This window comes from Lonchura striata, chromosome 5 (assembly GCF_050655825.1).
Source record: "Lonchura striata isolate lonStrDom1 chromosome 5, ASM5065582v1, whole genome shotgun sequence".
NCBI lineage: Eukaryota > Metazoa > Chordata > Aves > Passeriformes > Estrildidae > Lonchura > Lonchura striata.
The window spans coordinates 60,604,407-60,626,361 of record NC_140707.1 but is presented as its reverse complement, the minus strand read 5'-3'; the positions used below and the strand labels follow the sequence as shown (position 1 = coordinate 60,626,361).

At 37.5% G+C, this 21,955-nt stretch overlaps 1 long non-coding RNA gene across 1 annotated transcript; it reads right to left on the bottom strand.

Annotated features, from left to right (window-relative positions):
* Nucleotides 1-927: 927 nt before the first annotated feature.
* On the bottom strand, nucleotides 928-19,243 carry LOC116183668 (uncharacterized). Its single transcript, XR_004148335.3, has 2 exons — nucleotides 5,669-19,243; nucleotides 928-965 (listed from the first exon to the last, which is right to left on the bottom strand). It is a non-coding gene; the product is annotated as an uncharacterized LOC116183668 (long non-coding RNA).
* Between the last annotated feature and the right edge of the window lie 2,712 nt (nucleotides 19,244-21,955).

The window sequence follows — 21,955 nt, the reverse complement described above, 5'->3', positions numbered from 1 at the left end:
CATATGTCTGAACTTGTATGGAAGATCCCATCCTTGCATTTTTCCAATGATAGATGAGTACAGTGTAATGAAAATCACAATAGTTTTTACTGGCAGCTGCTATACTGGCAAAATTTTATACTGCAAGCTCTTCCCATGAGGTGGCATGCATTCCACCCTCATTTGAATGTGGTTATGAGAGGTTAAAACTTTCTCTTTTAATGGAAATGTTTTTTACAGTGTTTACTCTAATTAAGAGCCAAAGCTGAATGGCTCCTTGACAATGCCTTGAACTCCCTTCTTTTTCTTTGTACTGAAGATGATAGTTAAAGTTATCTGCTCTGCACTCTAGATGAATACATGAGAGAAAATGATAATGTACTAACTGCTGACATCACTTACTATTTCAGTTACAGGTTTCGTTAACCTTTGTGTGCCAGCAGTCCAGAGAACACACTGATAGGAAATTGAACCTCAGACAGCTTCTCTGTTCTTTCCTTTTCTTTTTCTATTGTTCAAAAACAGAATAGTACTTCATATTATTATTAGTAGAGTAAATGCATATTTTGATTTTATGAAGAGAAAATAAGGCTAAGAATTGTACTGATGTTCTTTCATTGCCAGTAAGAGTATTAAACCTAGCACATTGCTGGGTTTTATATATTTTTTTAATGGCATGAATGCTCCCCAAACAGTTTTACTGATTCAATGCAGTTACTCATAAATACTGTCACTAAGAACAAAAAGCACTAACCAATGAAATAAAGGTACCAATCAAGGTGCAAAAAAGAAAGACAAGAGACAGATCCTGAGGAGGTTTTTGTGAAATATTTCCCTTTCTTTTTCACCAAAATTCTGTATAGGAACATGCTGACCTTTGTACCCAACCCCACAAGGGACCAGATTTACACAAACTTAAAGAATCAGCTGAGTATAAATTCCATGTACCTCGAATGAGTGATCAAAACTATGGAGAATCAAGACATCTGTAAATAAACAAGAAACACACATTAAGTCAGTACTATATCCAAGTGCTATATCATTGTCACTATTCATGTACTGCTAAATGCAATGTATTCAACTGTCCTCAGAAAAATATTGATTACTAGGATTCTCAGAGCTGGAAAGATAATTGACTATTCATCTTATTGCTTCTTTATCATGAATGTTTTCTATTAGACTTTGCAACATCTCTGAAACCAAATGCTACAAGATGCTGAAGATACATAGAGAATCGGTGAATCTTGTAATAAAAATCTTGTAATAAAAATTGGGCAGACCAGATAAGATCTACCTAATCATATCTATTTATCTATAATTCTTGTGATAAGTTGTTTTAAGCACTGACTTATGGACATCCAAGAAAGTTACCCCTGTCAGTAATAAGCAGACTTTTTATGCATAGCTTGTACATGGATGTTTAATTACTGGAACATTATTTAATAATACTTAGTTGAACTTTCATTTTTCAATCCCAAGATAAGACCTGAAACAACTTGACAGCAGCTGAGTTCTGCTATGGCAGGCTAGATCATAAGAAATGCAGTGGGCCAACATTCACGTCTCAGGAAAGCAGGTTTCTTGTTTGCATGCTCCTCAGAAAAAGTAGCAATGGCAGTGGAAATCTCTGGTTTGTCATAGGAGACCCTTAGACCAGGATGACTGGTAGAACAGGGCAGAGATACCAGCTGAGAAATTTTTTGGTTTTTAATCGGTGAAGAGAGGACACCCATTTGCAATTCATCGCCTTTCACAGGCACTAATCACATTAAAATAATGTGGAGCAATGATTTCCATTGAAATTGTATCATTCAAGATATCAGAGGAATACATTCTCTTTTCAGGATTTTAGCTTACATCCTGGCAGCAGAGCAAATGTGATTTCTTTGACTGATGGCTTGCTGCATTTGTGTGCATATTTAATCAACAATAGACTCAACATATAAACAGTCTATATCTCTGTGGAGTCACAGTCAGGCATACTCTGCTGTCAACTAAGCCAGGGTGATTCAAGAATAAATGCCACTGAAATCAGTGGAGTTTCTCTAGATTTACAGTTGTGTAGCAAGGAGCAAAATCTGTTCCCCTTTCTTTAGCTGATGAAATACAACCACAGTGTACATCAATAATGACCTCAAATTAAAATCTGTGATCTCTACGTATATTTGAATTTCCTACATTGCATTTTGATTTTAAATAATTTAAAAAGAGGAAAGAACTGAATTATAGCTTAAGTTAAAGCTTCAGAATGATTCTAGTAATTTAATTAATTGGAGGACAGAGGGAGATTACAATTTGAGTTTCTTTGATACAGGCATCACAAGCCCCGGTGGCTCTATTTTCTCTTTTAGGAGAAACAGATCCTGATAACTCCCTGCATCCCCTGAAGGACAGACAAGGTGCAGGAGTTGAAATGTCCACTCCTTTCATCGTTGCAAGGAGGACTGCCAGAGTGAGGATGGCCACTTGCAGTCGCAGACAGGATGTAGCAGGGACTTCACTTCCCCTCCACCTAGGAGGTACTATCTGTCCACAAAAAGGATGAAGGCTGGCCCTGAACTGGAACAACTTGGGCCTTTCATTTATTTATTTAAAAAGTAAACTCGAGCTGGATTTTGTAGCATTTTCCTATGAAACTCAAAGTGCACTGAGCATTTCAGTTTTGCAGCTGTACATGCTTTCTTTGCTCCAGTGAAGGCTGATTCAATAAATGACTTTTATTCATTCTCAAGATTCACACTTAGCTATTCAATAAGGGCTTTAATGAAATGTTTTCATTGTAACAAATAAAAAAATGTAATGGGCAATGAGATATAAAATCCCATTTTCCATAATAAGGTCATTCAAATAAATCTAGCATGAAAGAAAGCAAGTACTCTGTGAAGTCCCAACAGGAACCTAAGTGGAGAGTTTGAATTTACACAAGGTCTACATTTCAAACTGAAGTGCAAGGTCTTTCCTCACCTCACCCAAGCAGAGAATGTCTGGAACTGTTTACATATTTTTCAGATCTTATTTCTGGGTCTGGTACAACAAGGGTTTCAACTATTAATGTATCATCTGAACACAAAAATGTGCTTTAATGGATGGACTGAGCAACTTAAGAAGTTGCAAAATTAACCGTCTATAGGGAAGTTTGAACGTCTTTGAAATACTAGCTCAGCCATGACAATTTTCTCTCTGGTAACCAGTCTTTCCTGCCCTTTCCTGACCCTATAACTCTCCTTCAAAGCAGAAACTTACAGGTTTGTATAAATGTGTGATAAAATCTTGTGGCATTGCTTAGTTTTAAGGCAGCAGGTTTGCATATATTCATATCCAGTCTGTAGTATAGAGTTCATTGGTACTGTTTCAAGAAGGCTTTGTTATAGACAGACTTTGAGAAGACTGCACCAGAAATACCAGAAAATATTTCTGAGTGTTCCTTTGTCTCTTTATTAGAATGTGAACTCAAGAAATTGTGCACAGGACTCAGATTTGACACACTACATTTGCATAAGGATGGAGAAAAGAGCTCTGTCCTGGCTTGAGGGGAGAGGATGCACAACTAATTCTCCTAAAACTACCCCAGCTGTGATTTATTTACATCTTCTTGGATCCAGGTTAGTACTTCATACAACATGCAAGCTATGGGCCCTTATGTGAAAAGGTTTTCTACCCTCCCCTTATGCCTGATCAGAGTTTAAACAGAATCTGTCACTTTATCTTTGCTAGTGTCTTAAATATGACCATGGTTTAAACATCCTAGAATGGAAAATCAGTGCATGCCATATCTTTCCAAGGACTGGATGAATTTACTGTGTCCCCAATACTTTCTTCCCAGTGTATCTTTAGCTTTCTAGACTGGCACTCCAAAATACTGGAGTGAACACTGCAGGAACTGTAAGCCTATTCCTCTACATTCTGACTCCCTTCTGAATCTAGATATTAACTTTTAACAGTGAGTAGATGCCTAAAGTATGGCTGTAGGGTACAGCATTATACCATGCTGATATGCCTTTAATGTGCTTATAGTGGCTAATGATCACAAGCTATATGTCAAAACCATCTTTACTAATGAATTCAAAGCAAGTCTGTCACATGCTGCTGTCCAGTTATTTCATTTTTCAGAAGGGAAGGAGAGATCAAATATCCCAAAGGTTAGAAGATCTTAACCTTCTAGTCCTTGTCCTGACTGGCTACACATTTGTACCAACTATACAAGTATACATTTATACTGGCTACACTTGACAGTTTGGAGAAAAGTGACATAGGTAAAATAGAATTCTCAGCCCTCCTTTTTTGCGATACACTGGCACTGTCGTACCCATCTTTTCTGCTGAAGGTATCTGTCCTTGTTCCAGACTGTTGTTCCAACTGACTGAGACACCTTAACACTTCTCAGATCAGCTCATCATAACCACTGGAAAACTGTACTTCAATTCCTGCTTTGTGAGTAGCCTATGTTAAAGTTAGTTATGTCTTGAATGCCCATAAACTTCAGGTTATGATACTATGACTGTATCGCAAGAGTAGACAGATGTCTGTCCATCCCACACAGAGCAGTCTTACCCCACCCACACATGCAGAAGGAGGGGTCACACTAAAGTGTAGGGACTATTCACTTACTGTGCTAATAATCTTAGTTTTTTATTAAATACTGCTTAGATAGATATTTTCCTAAGGCGGGTTACATCTCTTTTTTTTCCCCTTCTCAATTGTATTAATTTATGGATTCTCTATTTGAGGAGACTGGACAAAAGATTAGTCAGCATAGTCCATATTTCTCATAAATCCAGGGTGATGTTGGCAAGGCAAATAAAGAGGAATTGATAAAAATTTTGTAAAGATATCAGCTGGAAAAAGGTGGCATTGCTTAGGAAGATATGTTATACTCAGCTCACCTCCCTGTTCAGAGAAAGAGAACTCAGAATTTCTCAGAAGTACAAAACCAAGGGCCATTTCTCAGGTAGGTGAAACATTTCTTAATGTCTATATTCCTTATGCATAATGAATGCTATTAAATTCTTATTTATTCAGCATAACATAATCATTCTTCAATATTCTAGCAGGAAATCTCATTGACAAGTTCCCTGAAATTCTCTAATGCCTTTTTTAACAGATTTTTTATTAGCAGTAACAGAAATCCAGCACACTGAGCCACTCTGGCTTTCATTCAGTTAGGCCTTTGCCAGCATCATTCTTAGTGCACAGTGTGTGCCAGTTCTCTTCTACTCCTTGGCTGATATATTTTCTTGCCTGAATAGGCTTCTCACCTGAAAAATATAATACCTCTGCCTTCTCTTGTTTCTTTATTAGCCCTAGTAAATAATAACATTCCAGTACCCCTGGGAACTTCATTTTTTGAGATATATTTCTCCGTGGTAGTAATGTTTTCATTGACATTTCTTCTCCATATGCCCAGGTAGGTTTTCCTTTAGTTTAAGGACTTTTGTTTGTCTTTTTGTTTTGTAACTAAGAAGAAAAAAATACACAGATTATATCACAATTGGCCATGCTGTCAGCAGTGTGGTCTCCTCATCTCCAGCACTTTATCCTCCTTCCACTTCCTTCCAGCAAAAGTCACAGTCTGATTACTCCTCCCTTCTAAATGTTTTAATTGATTGCCAAGAAGTCTGTGCATGGTTTCTTCAAGGTTGGTTATTCCCTGGATTAACTAAAAATATTGCCAGCGTTCATACCCTCTTACCTCTGGATCCCAGATGTTGTGATGGTTCTGAATTGTGATTATATTTGGCATACCACCAATTAATTTTATGGGTTCTCTGTAGTTTGCACTACTATGTCCAAGGAGCCCAGAAGATACTATTTCTGTAGCTCTGAAAGAATTTGAAAGTAGAGAAGAAATATGCAAGTCAAAAGGATATGGTCTGAGAGTAAGGAGACTCAGCTTCCACTGATCTAGGGGATAAAGAGAGAAAGGTCTTGGAGTACCTCTGAAAGGAGGCAGATTACTACCTGACACCCAAAGCCTTTTTTATGAGTGCAAACAGTCTGCACAGAATTACAGGTCTGAATTACAGAATTAAAGGACTGAATTCCATCTAAACACCTACTTCTCCAACCTTGTTTCCTTGTGACTCACTCAAAAACATTCAGGCATCTTCACTCACCCAGCACAGGGTCGTACATGCAGTACAGCCAAATATATACACGCCATTCTGTCTTCTCTTCAGATTTTAAAATTGTCCATCATTTCCTCTACCCATGTACCCATTATTCTGAGATCAATGTGTGACCTCAGATTTTAAGGTCAGAAGGAGCTTTAGATCATTCCATCTGACCTCATTTATGATTCAGAATGTATAATTTCATTCCCTTCTCCCTGTATGTGAAAGCATAATGCACATTCTTATGTAATTGCTATGCATAACATGCAGCACTGTGTAATTTAATAAATAATAATAAAGCATATCCAAATGGCAACTCTGTATAAAAGAAGGCTGAATTCACCTTGCAATATTATTGGCCAACTGAGAATTTCAGGCATTTGCTGGAAAGTTTAATGCAAGCTTTGAAATTTGGAAAGCATGCTTCTTTGTTAAGGAATTCTCCATTTCTCATCATGAGCTTCTCAGAAACCATTAACATTTTTTATTTAAAGTAATAAGCTCAGAAGAAGGGGATATAGCCATGAGATAATAGCCTTTGTGAAATCACTAGGTGTGCTGAGGTGAATCCATGGGTACTCAACATAATGACAGGATCATCAGCTAATGCCTACTTTTATAGAGTTTTAATATTCTAATCACTTTTCCAAGAAATAATCTTTATATTTAAAGGTATAAGGACAGTCTTAGAGCCAAAAATGTTAAAATAATATTATGTTACCCTATGAGTCCTGTAGACAATTAGTTTTAATAGAATGTAATACACCAATCTGATTCACTAAGACAGTGAGGTTTTCAGCTAAAAGAATTACAGAGGCTATGCCTGCTCATTATATTTCAGCTCTAAGCCAATTCAGCTTCTCTTGCTCAGAGTCCTCAGGCTCCTCTGCTTGGTGTCTTGATGAGGATGGCAAGGGAGACCGATGGTCTCTTGTGGCTGGAGTTGTGATTAAACCCCTCCTGTGGATGAGTTTTCAGCATGATTGTGAAAGTCAGGACACACATTTGACTCCAGACTCTCACTTACATTTCATTCTTGTACAGAAATCCCTATTCCTACCAACCTAAAACACAGATATAAATCCATGCCTGAATGCCAGAAGTCTTAATGAAGTCTCTTGATTGTGCAAGTTTGAGACTCTTACCAATGCAAATATCTATACAATGTTATTAGAGAGCCTGAAATGAAAAAGTTGTTGCTATTAGAAGAATAATTTCTTCAAGCACTGCTAGCTTCTTGTAAGGAGGAGTTAGCAAAATCTTACTGTGAAAAGAAAAAATCAGAGTGGGAGAATCCCAGTACATAACCACATACTTCAGACCTTACTGTGTTAGAACAAATCCCTACTTTGTCAGCCATTTACTCCTTGCAGCTGTGAGTTCACAGTTTCTGAAAAGTAATACTAAACTCATGAAATTACAAGTGAGGCTGCAACCATCTAGTAAGTATCTAATAAAAACAATTGTTAAAAATAACAAGATATTTCAGAATAAGCAGGCAAACTTCTCTCATAATTTTGCAGATCAAAAGTTCATATGTTTTCCAACAAGAAAGTTCCTTGCATCTGGGATAAGACTGTTTACGACAAAACAAGGGAACATGACCAAATAAGAGAGGTTTAGTAACTCTATTCTATAACAAAACTATAAATTCATTTACTCATGTGCTTTCAGATATGATTAAATAGTAGCAATAGGGTTATATTCTGATTATATCTGACTGAAAATTCAAACATTTTAGATATAATAATGAGGATTTTACTACTCTGCTTGTGAAACTACTGACACCCAGTCTCCCTGTATTAAAGTAAGCAAGAAGCATAATGTTACTCAATTTACATTTTCCACTTGAATTGGCAATGTGATTGTGCGTTCCTAAGCCACAAGAATAAAATCTTAGGAAACTAAAAGCAACCAACAGTACATACTGGGATGTCAATGAGCCTTAAAGGCTATATATAGATTTATATAGCAGATAAATATTATGCTGCCATTAGGCAACAGGCAAGGGTTTAATATTTGGATCCTATGTCAGATTTCTGCAGAACATTACTCTCCAACAGAGAGCACAAAAACATCTTCTGGAGGATAGCAAATCAAGAGATAACATTCAACAACCAGGCAGCTAAATCAATCACATGTTTTGATGTTAACTTCAGATGGGATTCATCGAGAAGTTTATGATGTTAAGGGACCATGAAAATTATCTTGATCCCTTCTGTCAGTTCCTGGTGAACCTAAGAGACAGCAATATCATCAGTTCACATCATACCTGGCATCGTGTTTACATTAGGTGCTCAGGAAAAGTCAACTCAGCAGCTTCAGTATTTCTGCACTGTATTCAGTTCAGTTCATGGTGGCTTCCTAGTATAGAATCAGTGACTGTCTTAAACACTGAATACTTCTTTGGGGTTTTTTATTTTGCCTTTTATGGCAATTTGTTGTGGGATTTCCCATTGTTCCTAATGGCTAAATTAGACAGATGTGAAGAGACTATTTCTGTTTTCCATAACCCAAAAGGGGTTAAGAAAGCTCATCACTGTAAGGGGCTGACCACTTATTCTATTTTCCTTCTGTGAAAGGGAGCTCAAACCAAACTAACTTTCCCTTTAAGTTTTTTTGTCCTTCCTATAGCCTAAATCACTCTTTCTAATATGCACAGAAGATCCAAACAAATGTTCTTCTCATTATTACTTTTTGTCTTGCAAATATAAAGAGTTCTTTCTTTACTCTATGTTGGCCAAAACTGTATTGCTAAGATTTCTTCCAGATATCAAATAATATTCCTCTATAACCTTTGCTTACAGACATCACAGAAACATCCTAGTAGTACTCTATTTGTATCTAATTTTCACCCATAGTGATCAAGCTGTTGATATGAACAGGCTTCAAATTTGCTAGTGGCTTAATTTTGCAGGCAACCTTGTGTCTGTTGTCAAACCTATCTGCCTCCTAATGGTCTCTCTCAAGAAATATTCAGTTTGTCACTATTGCATAATGCCTTAGCCATATTTTATTTTGAGATGCAGCCTCTAGGTTGGTTTTCATAGAACATGGAAGCCTTGCCTTTGTCCTAGACATGTGCTTTCATCTTCCAGCAGTGGAATTCTTCAGCATCCTCATGAACTTTTACATAACAGGGAAGCATGAAGAGACCTTGGACTTAGAGCATTTCTACCAAATAACCCCTCCTTAAGGATTTTGCAAGAGTTTTGAAGACTGGGATGGGGAGACAGTAATTTTTTTTCGTGATTGTTAAGATGGATGTCAGGGCACATACTGTCACTGAGAGAGTATGACAGTAAAAGTCTGCATCCTGGCTACAGCCTGCATTCCAGTAGTGAAGAAAAACAAGTATGCTGATCTGGAGACCAAGGACTCTACTTTTTTCCAGGCCCACTTAAATGCTAATTTAAAGAATGAAACTGATCCTATCCAACACATATACTCTTGTATAGTCTATCACACAGAAATCTATTGGCAAAGTACACAATGCAGAAATTATTCTAGAACTAAACTGAAGGACATACACGTAAGGTTCTTGCCACTATGTGTTGAAAGATTATTTCTTATCAACGTTACCCACAACTGAAGTTAAGGTAATGGCATTATTCATTATGTAATTTCCTGAACCAATAGGAAACCACAGACCAGTAGCTGGACAAAGTATATTTCATGATTTGGTAAACGAGACTAGTGGTGTCACCTGGGCCTCACACATAGACAAAGGTCAATACACCACAATCTGAAATTGGTAAAGAAGGTAGAGGGACATGAAGAGAAGGAAAGCTTTCACATTTTATAATTTGGTGTTTTCCTCAACCCTTCACTCTTTTATGAGTAAGATTCTTCAACTTTAAGTGCTGAGCTTATTACTTAAAAAGGAGTTAAAACCTGAATAAAATAAAAATGTAAATTATTTTAATTTTCTTTTCAGTTTCTATTGTTTTTCTGTGATTCATAAATTTCAGGGAGACAAAATCATAATTTGATTTTTATTTGGTTTTTAACCTACTTTTATGTTTTATCAGAAACAGTATCTGTAATTTAGATGAAGTTCTCTCCTTGACTACTCTACTTCACTATGTTACTGGTTAGAATTGTACAATTATTATATTCTAAAACATGGTCATTTTCAAAGAATTATTATTAATAATATATAACCAGTCATTTTGCTTAGATATTGATGCTCTTTTAAGCCTCTGATTTTGAAATTAGTTTAGAAGTTCTGGAACTTTTCAGATAATTAGGCCAAGAACCTGATGAGGTTCAACAATTTAAAGTGCAAGGTGCCTCATCTGTATCTAGGGCTATCCCAGACGTGAGTACAGACTGGAAGAAAAATTCATTGAGGTCAGCTCTGCAGAGAAGGACATGACAGTGTAGGTCATAGATAAACAGCTGGACATGACCAGGCAATGTGCATTTGTAGCCTACCATATCCTGGGCTGCATTAAAAAAAGTGCAACCAGATGAGCACGGGAGGGGATTCCACCCCCCTGCTCTGCTCTGGAGAGATCCCATCTGGAGTGCTGCTTCCAACTCTGGGAGCCACAGCATAAGAAGGACATGAACCTGTTAAGAGTGAGTCCAGAGGAGGACCACAAAGATGATCAGAGGGCTGTGGCAGCTCTCCCATGAAGACAGTTGAGAGAGTCAGGGTTGTTCATCCTGGAGAAGAGAAGCATCCAAGAATACCTTATTGTGTCCATTCAGTAGTGTATAAAAAAGAGGGAGAGAGATTTTACAAGGATTTTAAAGATAGCAAAAAAGGATATTATTATAAAATAAAAGAGCAGAACTTTAAGACTTAGGACAGAATTCTTTATTCTAGAAAGGAATTCTTTACGCAAACAGTTTTGAGGAACTGGAACATGTTTCTCAGAGAAGTTGTGGATTCTCCATCCCTGAAAGTCTTCAAGGAATGGCTGGACAGAGCCCTAGGCAACCTGATGTAGTGGATGGCATCCACCTGTGGCAGGAGTGTTTCAACCCAAACCATTCTGTGATTCTATGAATAAGACATGCCTTCATGAATCCCAGAGTCCTGAGAAAATGAGAAAGTTTGGGAAGAGGGAAGGAAGACCTATCCCCAGTGAAAAAGGATCAGGTTAAGCAATGTTTAAACACATTGGAGATACACAATTCTGTGGGATTTCCTAGAATACAGCCACAAGCACAGAAGGTACTGGTAGATGTCATCGTGAGACTGCTCTCTTATATATTTGAAAGGTCAAGGTGATGAGGAAAGATTCCTGAAAATGGGAACGCAAATAAATGACATTCCTTGGAATTTCCAAGTTCCCATGCAAGATAAGGAGTCTTCATTCTTGGAGATACTCAAAACTTGACTGGACATAGCCCTGGGAAACTTTTTTGGTTGGGTTGGATAATCTCTAGAGGTTCTTTCCAGCCTCAATTCTTGGGTGATTCTGTGGTATCCTGTGGAAGTTTTTGTGTTAGAAAAATATGATAGGAATTTTAAATGAGAGCATTGTGAACTTTGTAATATTTCCCATTTCAGGGGAAAAAATTGAAAGAAAAATTTAAAAACAATTAAAAAATATATAAAAAGACCACATCATCACCACCCTCTTGGCTGCCTCTCAATTAAAAATTTATATTTGTTTGAAGTAATTCTTTCAGAAATCCCAGAGTGACTGAGACAATTATAAAAGCTTTTGTTTACAAGCATTAAATTACAACAGTTTTCCAAGTCTGTTTTCATTCAGTTATTTACTCTCAAAAACAGGTTCCTTGAGACCAAGGAGAAAGCTGCTTGCAACCATATGGAATCCTCTGACCAACACAGCTTCCCTTTAGAAGTTCCCATCTATCTTTTGCAAATGCAAATTAATCTGACTCCATAAGACTTTCCAAGGCAATAAAAGTTTATAATGCCTTTGGAGGCCACTACACAGGAGGAATTAATACTTTCCCACTGCACTCCCCCTTCTGTCTCATGTCCCAGCGAAATTTGAAAAAAAAATCTAATACCATATATTTACAATTGAGCTAAAATAGTATTGGTGGTTACATGACAGTGGAAAAGAGAGAGTCTTGGATCTGGAGCTAACTCCAGATATTTAATGGTTATACATATTATACAGGCCTGTAAATTAAAGAGTGCATAGCTCATAAACTCTCTTTTAATTATTATTTTATTTTTTTTTTAATTGAAGCCAAATTCCACTTTCAGCCAGCAGAAATTCCTCACCCCCACTGCTCCATTGTTGGGAATCTCTGGAAAGGCCAGATGTTGGTGGCAGTAATTCAGGGGCTGAAGGAACGCCTGAAATGCCCACTGCCCTCTGGAGGACAAGAGTGTGGCTGAGCTGCTGAACCTTCCGCCAGTGCAGGCTGTAATGCATTGTATGCTCCTGTTGTGGTTTTGCCTTAGTACAAATGGTGACTGAAACTGGAAACTACTTAATGGTGCAAAAAATTAACATAGCCCAAAAAGGTTTGGAAATTTAAATCTTTGTTTGTACTCACTGATCTTCTGTAGTGTGTCATGTTAATTCATGTCCTATTTTTATGTCTTATTATGAGAAATGTTGCTTATTATAGAAGGGAAAAATCTGTCAGATATGATTAATGACCTCACGTCTAAGAAAGTAGTCTTGTAGCCACCCAGGCTTAAGGTTTAAAAGAAACAAAGTTTTAGGGGAAATTAATTTTTTTTTCATTTCAAAAAATTGACACAGGTGGAAAAAGAAGATGCTTTTCAGGCACAGTTCTTCAGTTTTTAAATTCCAAGCTATTGAAATGTGTACAGATGAAGTAGAGCATAATTGATGAATATCTTTAATCATGTACTTAACTGGAGAACCAAATTAAAACTTAATCTATAACAAAGGACTCCCACACTATGGAAAAAGTGGAAAAAAAATGAATGATGGGCTACAACTTAAGTAGATTAACAACCATAAAATGTCATAACTTGAGATTTGCAGGAACATTTTCAGGTAGAAGTAAAACATATTTTTCCTCTTTTATAAATATAACTTCAACAACAGAACCAAAATATGTTTCCATATTTTACTTTTCAGTTCAGCTACATAAAGTTAAATAAGAGACACAACTGTCTTATCACCATGATAAAAATTCCAGTGCTGGTACATGCAAACCTCAGAGATACATTTACTGCAAACAGCAGTGGATGTGACTGGTCCTTTCCTCATTGTGGTAGATGGAACACAAAGAGTCAGTGCAAATAGCAGGAAAAAAATTTTGATTTCTTTTGTAAAATGAAGAATTGTAAAAGTTGCAATGAATTAATGCACAAGTCATTCTTGAAAAAATTCAAAAAGCCCTTTAAAAATGACAGATTAGAGAGCCTGACAAAGAAGATCTAGTAAAAGGCCTATAGTCCTCTACTCCATCCAACATTTTAAGTCACCGCTAATGAGCTTAACACAAAATATTAATAAAGTGAAATTTGTTTTGGACAGGTCTAATATTTAAAACAAACCATTTGGAATGAAACTTTCCAAGATTCATTCTCCCAATAATGCTTTATTTTCCTCAGAAATGAAGAATGGTGAGCCATGAATGCATTAGATTTTACATCTCCAGGAGGAAGCCCTCCTGAAACCTTTTTTAACTTATTGTGCAAAAAGATGATGCACAGCCAAGTCATGACAGAACATGATATACAGCCACCAGGAACAGCAATGCTCCCTTCCTTTGTCCCTGCTCTCCTCCCCCAAGATCTGCACGTCCTCTCTGTCTCCCTCCACAACACAGGGCTCTGCTGAGATTTTATGGAATAGTCCTACAAACACACACACACCCTTCTCCATAACATCCCTTGGCCTTTCTGGACCCTCATCCACTTTGCTTTTACTGACTTCTCTCAGCCCTCAACACCTCCCTGCACGCAGCCATTGAATATTTTGTGTCATTATCACAAAATTCAATTTTGCTCTTGGGGGAAGTGGAAGTTAATGTTGCCTCCAGAACTGAAAAGCCTTGAGTGGGTCCTGGCACTACACGAGGAATTGTATCATTCAGTGAGGAATGCGATCTGAAGAGCCCTATTCAGCCTACAAATCATTTACTCAAAAGACTACAATAGACACCAGACAGAAAATAGTATGAATACAGGGAAAAAAAAAAAAAAAAAAAGGCAGCCTCAATCCTGCAAACACTTATGTGTGTACTTAATGTAATGTGGATGAATATTGATTTCAATGAGAGTGCTTATATGCATAAAGCAAGGCATATGCATGCTTACAGGATCAAGGCCAAGATTGTTAAATACTGCAAGCTGAGCTTTAACTACTGATAAAGCAACTTAGAAATACACCAAAATATGTCAAAGAAATATTCAGGATGCCTGGTTTCAACACTCATGAAATGGGATCTCTGCCATCAGTCTGAAATAAGAAAAATAATTTGTTATTAAATTAATGACAATCACATAAAATTGGAATGTAGTATAATGTATGAGCAAAAGGAGCATACATATTGGCTGAATAATTCTGTCTCCTGCTAAAATGCATCCATTTCTGTGGCAGCTATTGAAAAATGTACAAAAACATAACAGTATACGTCAAAGAGGTGAATGATCCTCCCATTTCCAACAACCAGGGAAAATTAAAGTTGAAAGGGAATTTCTCACAACAGAATTCATCCTGCAAGTACACAGACTGGGAGGTGCAAAACCAGTGGGTGATCATTTCAGACTCCACTGTACAGATTGGTTTTAGTCTAGCTGGACATGATGGCTGCACAAGTTCTCTCATGCTCTCTGTCGTAGTACAATCTGAAACACTGACCCAACATTTTATCAAAATTAATTTTTTCTGCAGCCTTCTATGAAAAAGAATGGATGTGAAACACATTGTGGAAATGAACATTCTGGTTTCTGTTTAAACGCTCTCAGGGAGACTTTAATTGCATAACCAAAATGACAGTTTGGGACAGTGACTGGTAACTTGATGCTGGAGATTTTGAAAACCTAAGTCTTAATTCCCTACTCAGTAACAGCGCAACTAATTTAGCAGTGATGAACATGGAAAACAGACTCTCATCTCAGCCTGAATGCTGAACAGATACTGTTTTCAATTATGGTGACCGCTCTGGTCTGCAAGGATCTTGAATGAGAACACACTGCCTGTGAGCGCTGGCTTGGCAGAGGAGAATACTCCAACTCTCCAGACCATACAAGTCACACACGTAAAATGTTTTTAGGACTATACTGCATATTTTAGAAAGCCAAGCTGAAGGGATTTCTAGAAGTAGCTCCCAGAAAGGGGACAAGAGTCTTCCAGGGAAGGAGGCTTGGCTGAGCACTCAACTAATGTGCAAAGAGCCCTGTGGTGAAGAGGCTGTGATATCTCCAACACTGAAATTAGGTGGTCTAGCCCTGCCAGATCTGTGGTGTCCACATTGTAGAGAGTTCATAACTGTCATGAATCTTGTCAGAATGTGACATAATGGATAAGTGTCTCCAGATCTGGTCAGCTCTGCTAAAATAACTAGCTTGTGACTGTGGTGAAAATGGAGTTTTGCTGGAAACTTCAAAAATTCCTCAAGAAGCTGTGTGAGACCAGGATTCCTGCTTTCTTTACACTCTGCTCCAGGATGATCAAAATAACAATAACCAAATATAATGACAATTTTCTAGCTTTCCACCTACAGTGCTTCACTGACTGAGGAAATAACATGTCATCTACTGCACAGCCTGCTTATTCCTGCCTATCTATGGGACAGTGGTGGTGAGCACTGAAACAGGCTATCCAGGGAGGTCATGGAGTCCCCCTCTCTGGGGCGAGACATCCAAACTCATCTGGACACATTCCTGTGTAACCTGCCCCAGGTGACCCTGCCTTGGCAGGAGGGTTGAATTGGATGATCTCCAGAGGTCCCTTCCAACCCTAACAATGCTGTGATTCTCTGACTACCATAAAGGCATAGACTTGCATTAATTTTTGTTCAAGGTAAGTTCTCTTTGGTGTCTAAAGACTTCAGGAGTTGTTTACACTCTGACTTACCTTTCCCCCCCACCCTCCCTGCTATGTGGCTGCTTCAGTACCTTTCTAGTTTTCCTATTTTGGTTTAACTGCAATACAAGTCAGTGACTGCTTTTTATCAGTCTCAACACACTGAGTGTCAGTGTAAGAAAGGCTATAGAGAACAAATTTAGAAGCAGAAAAGGTAATGCTTATTTTTTTAGTATATGAAGTAGCTATTTAAAAAAACCAAACCCTTTGTTTGTACTGGCTGGTGTAGAATTGTTCTACTTTTCTTCTGAAGTTATGCTTAACATAGGATTCTTTGGTGAGCCCTACAGTTTTCCTCATGTCTATATTCTTCAAGGAAAATAAAACAACAGAGGAACAGCTTAGAAATTAAACTGTTACCCCAGACTGAACAGGAAAAAACAAAAACAAAACAAGAAACCCCCAAAGTTATGAACTTTGAGGATGGAGCTTCAAAATATGTGTACTTTAGAAACAGATCTTTAGCCGATGAAAATCATGATGTCTCCACTGAAGCAAATTAAATTATGCCAAAACACAGCAGGCGAGTATTTGACACTCAGTTGTGTGCAGCAATTCCCTGGTCTGTGGCTGCTTTAAGAACAGTGGAACTGGCAGTTTGTTCAGGCAGGTTTTCGACTTGTCCGTGGAACTGCAAGGATTTTCTCACCTTTCATCAACGTGGATCTGCAGCCAACATCTTTAAAAATATATCCTGATCTCATTCAGTTCAAAGCTGTGTATTGAAATAAGGCAAGCCCTGAGATGAATTAGAGGCAAAGGGCCCCTTTGCACACTTGAACTCTATGTGCAGCTTTTATTGACATCAGTGTGAGCTGTGTCTGCAAATCAGTGACCGCCTTTTGTTATGGAGCAACAAATCTTTAGCACACAGCCTACTTCTGACAGAGTCAGTCTTCCTTTGAAAAAGCACATTCTTAGATTCATGCAAAGATACCAACCAGCATTGCCAGATGACATGTTCAGAAAATCAGGATGCTATCCTGGACCAGCAGTGCAAAGACCAACTGACAAGAACTGCACAAATCTAAGGAAAAAAAAAAAAAATACTCTTACTACTTATGTGAGATATCAGGAAAAATACTTCCAAAATAGGAACATCCTAATTTTAATCATAGTAACTAAAGCCTAAAGCTAACTAACTGACAGCAACACTAATGACAGCAGTAATGTGTCTGAGGTGTAGGAAAAGAGTATGCAGGGTCATAATTCAAATTTCTCAACACATTCTAACTGAAGGCCATATTTTGCAGGAACTCATTTAAGCAATGTTAGAAGGATAAGATTTTTCAAGCATTCTAAGCATCTAAAAACTTCTGTTCTGGCTTTGTGCATAAACAGATTTTTCAAGTATCTCTGTTTCCCAGTGCTGACAATTTTGCAGACCTGAGTGTCACTGTGGACATTTCTGAAATGTTGACCATACCATGTAACTTAGTCAAGAAAGTTCTGCTTTGGAGTTCAGTAAATAAACTCCAGCCACAGAGCACACACTACTCACACATAAAGAAAATCCTTTTTTGTTCTCTGAGCTTTTAATCATTAAATGGTTAAAAATATAGAAAGGCCACAACTAACACCACTGAGAGAGACAGTGAGAGAGAATGGAAGGAGGAGTGTGGTACTGCACTTTGCAAGCTCAGCAGTTCTTCAGATGTGGTCTGGCATGTAGCTCATAAAGTCAAGCAAATCTGCTCATTTCAGTCGTATACAGGCACATATGCATCAACAGGGATACATACATAGATGTTAACCCTCTGAAGAGTGAAATAAAGTAGTGTGATGTACATCTATAGTAGATTAGCAGTAACAAAGATTTGAAGTTATAAAAAATCTGTTGCTTTGTACTATTTCAGCATAAAAACACAAGCTGAAAGTTTCAGGTATGTGACAGCTGGGATAGGTTTTCTATAAGAGGACAATGATGATGATGATAATAACATTTGAATTTTCTACTTCACTTTGAGTTTCTCATGATCATATTTTTAATGGAATTTATAGGGACATGATAACAGAAAATACTTTCATCCAAAAATACTGCTTCATCAGAGCAAATTAATTTCATTGAAACAAATGAATTTTACTTTTTTTGGCTAGAAATTATTGAGGTGTCTCTTGTTAATTCTGACTAGGGAGAGAAAAGGACAAAAGCAGATGGAAGGGGCAAAAACCGAGAAAAAAAAGAGGCATGCATACATTAATGTAGGAAAAAGAATTTTGGCAAAATTTTGGGCAACTGGATGATATGAAGAAGTATTCTAGAATGCTGAAATACAAGAAGGAAATTGAATTTTTCTTCCTAGATCTGATTCACTTTTTTATTATTGGAGTGCAGGGTTTCTGATTCTTCTGTGTTGTTCCTTTCAAATGTTCCCCAGAATGTGGGATTTCTTGCACTATGCCAGACTCAGCAATGCCTGTGCAACCAGACTTAGCACAAATGTTAGATCAGCCATAACAGCTAATTAGAACAACTCACAAACCATAGAATAGAATATTATAGTTTCATAGATGCATTTAATGTTTTGGGCTGGAAGGAGACTTAAAGATCATCTAGTTCCTACCCCTCTTACATGGGCAAGGACACCTCCCACTAGACCAGCTTGCTCAAGGCCCCATTCAACTGTTCTTGATTTTTATCAGTGTGTGACAGAAAAAAAAAGAGTTTTTCAAGTTTGGGATGGGATAACAGGATTTGTGGCAATGACTAGGGAACTTTTTTTCCTAAGCAACATGAAGATGTCCCAACTCAACATTGAGGGATTTAGTGATGATTATGAGGTGAACAGGTAAATCTCTGGAGACTGACAAAACTCTGTGACTTACCAATATAGGCCATAGATCTCATTTCCTTTTTCTTTTGTCAAATAAATAATGAAAGAGGCATATTTTTAATGCAATGAAAAACAAGATGCAGGTAGACCCCTCTCCAAACTGAAGTTGTTATGAGAGATTGTAGACAGACTGAAAATGTGTGTGACTTTCTCAGTCTGCATGAAGCAGTGTCTGATTTTTCACACTATGCCATGCCAACTTAGAGTAATGAGAAATTATTGTATCTACAGAAAATGGAAAATATCATCTAATAATAAAATAAATGCCTTTGGCTGGAATGTCCACATTCACAACAGGCAAGTGTACAGAGTATTGCACAGGCCTTCTATAGTTTGCTTTTTGCACATCCTTGAAGCAAAGCAGTTATGTTGTGCTGCCTAAAGTAAATGTAGAAACTCAAAGCATATATGGGCCCAAGAGAAGACTATGTAATAAGTTAGATATGATGAACCATAGCCAGTTTTCCTACCTACTCTTCTTTCCATCTATGCCAGCTATTTGTCTTCTCTACAGCTTGGTTGCCATGAGTATCATGTGGATATTGTCCCAGTCTTTATTTAAGGATATAATTCCTAACAATGAAAAAGAGAACATTCAGCAAAAATGATAGGTTGTGAACACAGCATACTCTTAGCCTGGGGAGGTGATTACCACAAGGTCACTGTGGCTCAGCAGCTGTACAGAATTAAAAAAAAAAAGCTGGGAATTTTTGAAGTGAAAAAATACACTGAGAAATATTATTACACATGTGTGTATATGTATTTTAAATACATGCATTTGTACATATGCTTACATATATACATAAAATAAATATGTGAAAAGAAAGGCATAATTCAGAATTTAAACCAATCTCTATTGAGACTAAGGAAGGCATTTAATTTGGATTGATTATTCCTCAGCCGCCCTGTTCTACTTTGTCCTGTAAAGCAGCTCACATTGATGGTTGGAAGAGATCATTTCTCTTGTGTTACAATTCCTAAAAGCTGTCAGCAAATTATCAGGCTTCAATGCAAGAGTCTACTGTGCTACAGTCCTCCTGCTTTAGATGTCATTCCTTATGAAGAGGAAAAACTTGCAGACCGCATCTTATAATAGCCAAAACCTTAGAGACCTCTGGCCAGATCAGGGAAAGAATCATAGATGGATAGAGTGGCTTGGTTTGGATGGGACCTTAGATCATCTAGTCCCACCCAAGGCAGAGATGTCACCATTAAATATCATGTCTGGTTTGTGAGAGCCTGGATTCCTTCATGTGCTGCAATACACACCAGTGATGATGGTTGGTGATATCACAGCCTTAGAAATCAGTTTAGGACACTTGCTAGGCCACGCCACTTTTTGTAGCTCATGATTCATACTTCCACTGCACAGTTCACAGGGCCAAGTTTCTGTAGCACAGATGAACCTCAGGGTCTCCCTATGCCATCTTCCCTTGAAACCTGTGACTCTGACACAACTGAATCTCAGACAACACTAATTTCTTTCTGGCTAATTCAGAGTGCCCTGATGTCACCACCTGGGTAGGTAGGTAGAGATAGGCAGAGTCCAGGGGGAGAAGGCATGGCTGGACCAATGAAAGGTGCTAAGAAGAACCTTGCATTCCCCAGAGAACAAGGCATTCCCCAGAGATTCCCCATCTCCTAGATTTCAGTCTGAGTTCGTGTCCAAGCAATGTTGAGATAGCATTTGAAATAAGCATGATACAAACTTTACTTATTGTAACTAATAAGAATTTTAAATTTATTGTCATGTCTAATTTTTCTATTTGATGAATTACCCTCTTTATTACTAGATTGAAGTTCCCCTATAAACTAGCTGCAAATTACCTATTGATACTTTGTTTTTCTTCTGTTTCTTTCCCCCCAGTACAATTCTCTGCTGTATAACAATTGTATTTGCCTGGGACTATGGAAAGAGTTAGGTAAATCAATTTTAAACAAACCATATATTGTATGCTTATATAGCTTCATTTCCAATAAATAACCTGGAATACCTAGTCAACTTTACATGCAATCTTAATTTGAGTTTCATATGCATAACGGAAGCAAGGAAAAATGGGACAGACCTGAGAAGGGAAGAAAGATTATATGGCTACAAGCACAGTGCAATGTAAATTCATTTACAAGGGCATCTGCATCTGTATGTCCAGTCAAGTGGCACAGTGAATTGCGAGGGGATTATTGATTTCAAAATGACTTAACTGCAGTCATGCAGTACTAAGAATACCTTATTGCTTCCCTCAGCTTCATGTACCAATTTGATCATATTTTGTATATGTCTCAGCAGTCACACATGTAAGTCCTGAAAATAAGGTGATTAAAAGGGCAACAACCTCAGAAAAAAAAAAAAAGTCTCTCACCATATAAAAGATCAGGTTTGCTCTTCATTTTTGAACACTCCAAATAATATACTTTTCTATTTGAATGCCCCTCTTGAAACAATTAAAATACAACCTACATCAATGCTGAGCAGAAGTGCCCTGAAAATCAGGTCCCATCAAACTGGAGTCACCCAAAGAAATTTATGCCACTTTTAAGGTTTGAACGTCTAACTTTCGAAGTCAATATGCATAAAACTTTCTGAATATGTGCACAACAAGGAGCCAAGAAAATTTTGACTCGTCCCATTGCAAGCTTTTAAAACTTCCATGTGCATGCAGGCCTGATAACTTTTTAAAACAATCTTTCAAGAGAAGGAACAAGAAATAAACATCATCTCCCCTAACATATGGATTAAAATTTTTACACTGTCAGTAATTAAAATACCATGACAAATTAAGAGCTGATAAAAGGCCACAGCTAAAGATTTATGTTCTTTTTTTTTTAAGCTCCTTTAAGCTTTACCAAATGTACTGTGCTCCATGTACTTCATCTCTAACATCTGAATCCAGTTAGCAATGATTTTCAACTAACAGGGTGTTCCTTTGCATCAAAATGTGTAGCAGGATCTCTGTGTTACGCATGTCATCTTATGACAGTCAGTTAGCTCTCTTGCTGAAGTGCATTAGGAAACTGTTTTAAA